A 7,247-nucleotide genomic window follows, 5' to 3' on the forward strand; every position below is an offset into this window, starting at 1 on the left:
TGAGATGGTTCACTGGGTAAAGGAGTTTTGTCGCTAAGCCTGACAACCTGAGTTCAATCCCTGGGTCCTACATGGTAGAAGGCCAAAACTGACTCCTGCAAGTTGTCCTCCAATCTCCACATGTGCACCCTGGTACACATGCATGCACACATACATTAAATAAATGTAAGACACATACATTAAATACATTTTTAAATTATGATTTTTTTCTGATTAGAAAAACCTTCATTGTTCAGTTCTCCAGTGTGAACTTTGTAGATGACAAGACTGTATTTCAATGTCAAAAGGCTGGACAGGATACTGGGTGGGACAATCGGGATAAACCTAGCAGCAGACTTCGTTCTTGATAAGTATATGTGCTGGATAGCTTTAGTGTCAACTTGACACACCTGGGTTGAGGGAGCCTCAATTGGGGAATTGCTTTCATTGGACTGGCCTGTGGCCATGTCCATGGGGCACCTTCTTGATTGTTGAGTGATGTGGGAGGGCCCAGCCCACTGTGGGTGGTGCCACCCACCCCTGGGCAGGTGGGCCTGTGTTGTATAAGTAAGCAGGCTGAGCAGGGGTCAGGAGAGCAAGCCAGTAAGCAGCGTTCCTCCGTGGCCTGTGCTTCAGCTCCTGCCTCCAGGTTCCTGCCCTGAGTTCCTACCTTGGGCTCCCTTATGAACTATGACCCGGGAGATGTAAGACAAACAAATCCTTTCCTCCCCATGTTGGTAGTGGTCAGAGTGTTTTGTCACAGCAATGGAGAATCAAACTAAGACACCATAGCAACAGTTGCACACTCGGGGAGCTCAGTGGAAAGATTCCTGGCCTCAGGAGGCCTGGGGAAAACAGGATTCCAGTTCCAGCTCTGCCTCCAACTTTCCCAACCATGTGGAGCCTGGTTCTCTGGTCCCCACTCTACCTGGATGGTATGAAGCTCTCCCTGATTCTGATGGCCTATCATCTATATCATCTGGCCCCATAGAGGCTGAGCCCATGAGCCCAAAGGCCAGAGAGGGAGCTCCATGGGGTTTACTTCCAGGGAAGGAGCCATAAAGTTAGCACTCGTGTCCCTTGGGGCTGTCTCAGATGCCTGGCACGCACCCAGAGGCAGAACACGATGTCAGTTTGTTCCTTGGGACTGGTGTCCTGGGCTTCCTCCAGGAGCTCGTGTTGGGGATAGTTATTAATAAACAGTAGCAGGAAGCAGCTGGTGGCCTTGGGTTTTATAAATATATAAACCAAGTAAAGCCTAGAAACCAAACTCCCCCTCAGGGGCTCCCAGGTATTGTTGGGTTCTCTGGCCCAGGCTGCCTCTGAGGCTGTCCAATTTGCAAATGGGGAACTGGAACAAGTCCTGCCGGTGTGTTCAGGCTGTTTCCTACTTGTTCGTTTGAGATTAGGTTAGGATCATTAGCCTACGCTGGTCTCAAACTCATAATCCTCCTGCCTCAGCCTCCCAAGTGCTGAGATTACAGTGTATTCCAACCCCCCAGCCCCACCTTGCTTGTGTTTTACACCCGAGTTGACTATTTGGATCAGTCAGAGAGGCCCTTGGTCAACTGAGCCATAGCTGTTTTTCATTTTATTCCTCTGGATGCATAATTCTCACCCAGGATGGTCCATCCTGATGGGTGACTAATGGGCAAAAATAAGCTTTGGGGCCAAGTATGGTAGCATGGCAGCTGTAGTCTCAGCATTCAGGAAGATTGTGGCGAGTTTGAGGCCAGCCTGGGCTATAAAGAGAGACCTTGTCTCAAAGCAAAACATTTGGAAGAGCTCCCAGTCCATATGGCATGGAAACACATCTCCAATTCATGTCTACTTCAAAGTATTCTTTTTTTTTTTTTTTTGTTTTTTTAGGGACAGGGTCTCCCTGTAGCCCCAGCTGTCCTGGAACTCACTGTGTAGACCAGGCTGGCCTTGAACTCATAGAGATCCGCCTGCCTCTGCCTCCTGAGTGCTGGGACTAAAGGCGTGTATCACCACACCCAGCTGAAAGTATTCTTTTCTGCTTGAGTTTTGTGGTTATTATGACAACATTCCTGACAAAAGCAACTTAAGGGTTTATTTTGGTTTGCAGTTTGAGGGTACAATGTACCATGGCAGAGAAGTCATGAGGGAGTGTGAGGCGGCTGGTCACACTGTCCACAGTCAGGAAGCAGAGAGAGTTGAATGCTGGTGCTCAGCTCACTTTCTTCTTATACAGTCCAGGACTCCAGGCCACATTCAGGGTGAGTCTCTGCTCTGTTAAACTTCTCTGCAAATGCACTCAGACACACCCAGAGGTGTGTTTCCATAGTGACTCTGACTCTAAACTCCTGTTACTTTCCTATTACGTTTCCTTCTCCCCCACTAGCGATTGTGGAGAAGCTTATGGCTGCATCCTGTCCTGTGCCCTGCTTTGGCTCAAGGCCTATGGCCCTGCCTTGATCACAGTGATTGGCCTCTGAGGGTAGATCATGGCCCAAATTGAACCAATCAGAGCCTTCCCCTGGGACTGTAGTTGGACTGGGAGGTGATGGAAGCCTGGAGAGGCCTGTGGTCATGCCCAGTCCCTCCCCCATCCAATGGCAGGAAAACAGCACTGGATTAGGTCCTTTTCTGAACAGCTCTAACCTCCAAAAGTTATGGCACCTGTCAGTTTGACTCAGCTGAGAGGCTGCATCTTAATGGGGTATTTCTAGGCAGTGTCCAGTGAGTAGTCAGTGTAAACATGGGAAATCAGTGGGGTGAAGCTGATCGCACAGCACCACAGTATTGAGGAGACGCATGTGAAGACATTGAATATCCGTGCAAATAGCTACTATTTAAAGCTGTTCCTCCTTACCTGGACCCTAAGTTTTTGTGAGCAATCTGCAATCTGCTGGAGGCTCAGTCTGAGTGGTCACCTTTGATCTTCAGTAAAGATCTCTCTTATTATTTTTCCCTGTGATACTGAGGGTGGAACCTGGGGCCTGGAACATGCTAGACAAGTGCTCTGCCACTGAGCTGCATTCCAAGACCTCTTTCCATAAGCGTTGTCAGACTTGGGGATATTGGGAAGCTGCGGGTAAGGGTTAGAATGCTGGTATCCAGGGTCACTATAAACCTACGTGGTCTTGGGCTTTCTGAGTTCATTGAAATCTTCACCCACTTACTGACAAAGCTGCCTTTCCTGATGGAAAAGTCACTGTTGCTGGCATGTGATTACACTTGCACACAAGTGTACATATATAACTTTGCATATACACCATCTGGCTAAGATGACTTAGTGGCTAATAGCACTGGTTATTCTTACAGAGGACCCAGGGTTAGTTCTCTGCACCCACAACCAGCAGTAACTCCAGTTCCAGGAGATCTGTCAACCTCTTTTGGCTCCATGAACACTGCATGCACGTGGTGCCTTATATACATGCAGACAAAATGCTTATACACATAAAAAGTTAAAAATATTTTAAAATGTCACTTTGCAGGGGCTGGGGTATAGCTCAGTTGGTAGAGTGCTTGCCTAAGTTGTGTGAAAATCTGGGTTCCATCCCCAGTATGGCATAAACCAGGTGGAGGTGTCATACACTTATAATCATAGCACTTAGGAGGTAGAGGCAGAAGAATCAGGAGTTCAGGGTCATTCTCAGCTATATATGAGTTCAAGGCCAGCCTGGGCTACATGGAACTCTGTCTCAAAGCAAAACAAAACTTTGCACAACTGTATATGTGCTAGCCTTCTCTCTACATCGTGTGAGCTCTGGGAGGGAGGGCCCACAGCTGGCTTCTTTGACTCTCTGTGGCTGGGACCTGTGACCATGGCAAGAATGAGTCCAGCTGGGGTGCTTGCCGACTGGCTAATGGTGCCTCCACTCAGGCCTGGGGCCCCAGAACCCAGGTGCAACATGGGAGGGAACAGCGGGTAGATTATCCTGGCAGCCACGGAGCTGCCAAGGTTACAGTGAAAGTGTCATGAATTAAGGAGCATCGCTGGGGACTCCCTCCCTGGAGCTGTGCATGGATGAGTGCATGTAACTTGTGGACACGGGAGTCTGGCCACTGCTTCTGCCACCTTCTATGTAACCCACTGCACTTCTCCTCCCCAGTCCTCCTCCCGCCTGACCCCATGCTGGCATTTCCAAGCGTGCATTCCACACCCACAGCTGTGGATTTTCCAGCGGGTTCTGCTTCTCCTAGGATGCATTGTGCTATCACTCTGCTCTCGACTTTGGAGTGTGTCTTCATTGCTTTTCTGATTGCTGTGACTAAATACCCAACAAGAAGCAGCTGAAGGGAGGAGCAGTTTGTTTGGCTCACAGTTTAGGAGGATACAGTCAGGGGTTGGAGAGAGACAGCTCAGCAGTTAAGAGCACTTGCTGCTGTTGCAGAGGGCTGGCCTTTCGATTCCAGCATGCACATGGTGCCTCACAACTGCCTGTAACTTCTGTTCCAGAGGATCCAATACCCTCTTTTGGCCTCCTGAGGCACCAGGCATGCACAATGGCACACATACATACATGCAGGCAAACACTCATATACGTAAATGTAAAATAAATCGAAAATAAATGGGGGTAGGATTCAGTCCATCGTGAGAGGACAGGAAAGGCATTGGGCTATAATAGCACTAGGGTAAGGCTGCTTACCCACATCTGGGTGGACCAGGAAGCAGAGCAGAGGTGAATGCAGCCACTCAGGTGGCCATCTCCTTTCTCCATTTTCATTCAATCTGGGATGTGAGCTCATGGTTTGGTGCCACCCATATTCAAGAATGGGCCCCTCCTCAGTTAAGCTTCTCTAGAAACACCCTCACAGACACATCCAGAGGTGTCTCCTAGATGAGTCTAAATCCAATCAAATCTTTTCATTCAATCTGGGATGTGAGCTCATGGTTTGGTGCCACCCATATTCGAGAATGGGCCCCTCCTCAGTTAAGCTTCTCTAGAAACACTCACAGACACATCCAGAGGTGTCTCCTAGATGAGTCTAAATCCAATCAAATTAGTGAAGATTCATCATCACAGAGGAAAACAGAAAATAGGTGTCAGATGCAAGTGGTACATGAAGCTGGCAGAGGTCACTGCGATAAGGACGACAGCAAGGGGCACCACATGCAGCACTCACAAGCCTCTGCCCAGCGCTGTGTGCTGGCTCTCTTCTCTCCTCCCACAGCTGAGTCTAGAATGTCATCCTGGCAGAGGTACTCTCTGCACCCACAGGGAAGGATTTCCAGACCCCAGCAGGTGGCCTACTTTTGCAAGTATAAACCAAAGGCCAGTATTTCAGAACAAACAAATGCTCTCTTGACTTGAGCTCACAGTGGCTGCCCCTCACAGGGGCCCATCAGTGCCCAAGTCAACAAGTAGTTGGATTCTTTTCTCAGAGCTCTCTGTATGGATAGCTTTCGCTCTCCACAATGGGTTTCTTTAGCCTGATTCCCCCGACATTTTGCTTGTCTGTTTGTAAGAGTCTCATGTAGCTCAGGGTAGCCTTAAACTTGATATGTAGCCAAGGATGACCTTGAACTTCTGACCTTCCTGGCTCTTCTTCCTGAGTGCTGGAATTACAGGTGTGCACCACCATGCCCAGTTTATACAGTGCTGGGCTTTGTGTGTACTGAGAAGCATTCTGTGAAACTGAGCTATTATCCTGACCATCTACTAACATTTAGACAGGACCATTCTTTGTAGTGGAAGCATTCTGGGCACCCGGAAGGAATGCCGCACAGCACAGCATCCTTGGCCTCTGTGTATGAGACGCCAGGAACATCTCCCTTATCAGTTGTGTTAATCCAAACCCAAAAGGTCCCAGATATTGCCAAATGTCCCACTGGGGCAAAATTCACCCCATGGAGAATCACTCCTTTGAGAAGAGAGTATCTTAGGACAGCTATGTCCCGTCCATACCCTCCGCAGTGATGGGCCTTCTGCTCCCTTGTGTGCCTGCTGCCTGAGGCCAGGATTCAGCACCAGGCAGGGAGTAGAACCCCAGATGAACCCACTCCTGGGACTTTGGGGGACCTCAGAGTGCAGGGTATGTGATGTAAGCATGAGGACCAGGACCCTGAGTTTAGCTGAGCTAAACTCTCAGCTCTGTCATCTGCCGTTATGAGACCCAGCAAGTTCCTCCCTCTCCCTGTCACCTGCCACATTGGTGACAGGCAAATGGAAGATGGTCCTTCCTGGACTCATATGAACACCAAACTCTCCAAAAACATGACTGGTGACTATGGTCATCAAAGTTTAGGCAAATGTAGCAACTCAAAGTCCCCTCCATGTTTTTTAAAATTTATTTATTTTCATTTTATGTGTATGACTATACTGCCTGCATGTGTGTGAGTGCATCCATGTTGTGCAGTGCCCACAGAGGACAGAAAAGGGCATCAGCTCCCCTGGAACTGGACTTACGGATGGTTGTTAGCTGCCACGTGGGTGCTGGTATTCGAACCCAAGTCTTCAGCAACAATAGCCAGAGCTCTTAATTGCTGAGCCATCTCTCCAGCTCCCCCTCCATGTTTTGGACAAAAGGGATGGCCTGTATCCTTCTCAACAAAATACATGTGTGTAGTGTGTGTGTGTGTGTGTGTGTGTGTGTGTGTGTGTGTGTGTGGACTAGAGGTCAGCTTTGGGTATCATTCCTCAAGACATCCCCCTTGTTTGCAGACAGGGTCTCACTGAGCCTGGGGCTCACTGATTCCTAGAGGTCAGCTTTGGGTATCATTCCTCAAGATATCCCCCTTGTTTGCAGACAGGGTCTCACTGAGCCTGGGGCTCACTGATTCAGCTAGGCTGGCTAAGCAACGGGTCCCAGGGATGTACCTGCCCTCACCTTTCTAGTACTGGGATTACAAGCATGCTAATAGGCCCAGTTTCTTTTACATGGGACCAAACTCAGGTCCTCATGCTTGCTCGGTGAGCACTTTACTACCTGAGCCATCTCCTCAGCCCCTCAACAAAAGTCTTTACACAAGTACTACAAATCCCTGCCCAGATCAGTTGACAACCACAGACTATATGACACTCGGGGACTTGTCTGGGTACAAGGTTGGCTCTGAGGTACCCTCTCACCCACCCACTGCTGTTATGCCTTGACTTTGGAACCTCGCCCAGTGCCTACCCCTGAGCCCCTTCAGTCCTGCACAGCACATAGGCCCATAGTCAATTGGTTGGGCTCCTGTCCCTGCTCTGCACTTCACCAGCTGTGACAGGGCAGCTCACTCTCCTGCAGCCTCCATAACAGTTCGAGCACGGACCATCCAGAAACCTTGAAAGAATTACATGAGCTCTGAGTGTGGGATT

The sequence above is a fragment of the Nannospalax galili genome, unplaced genomic scaffold (assembly GCF_000622305.1).
Source record: "Nannospalax galili isolate Female #2095 unplaced genomic scaffold, S.galili_v1.0 scaffold634, whole genome shotgun sequence".
NCBI classification, from domain to species: domain Eukaryota; kingdom Metazoa; phylum Chordata; class Mammalia; order Rodentia; family Spalacidae; genus Nannospalax; species Nannospalax galili.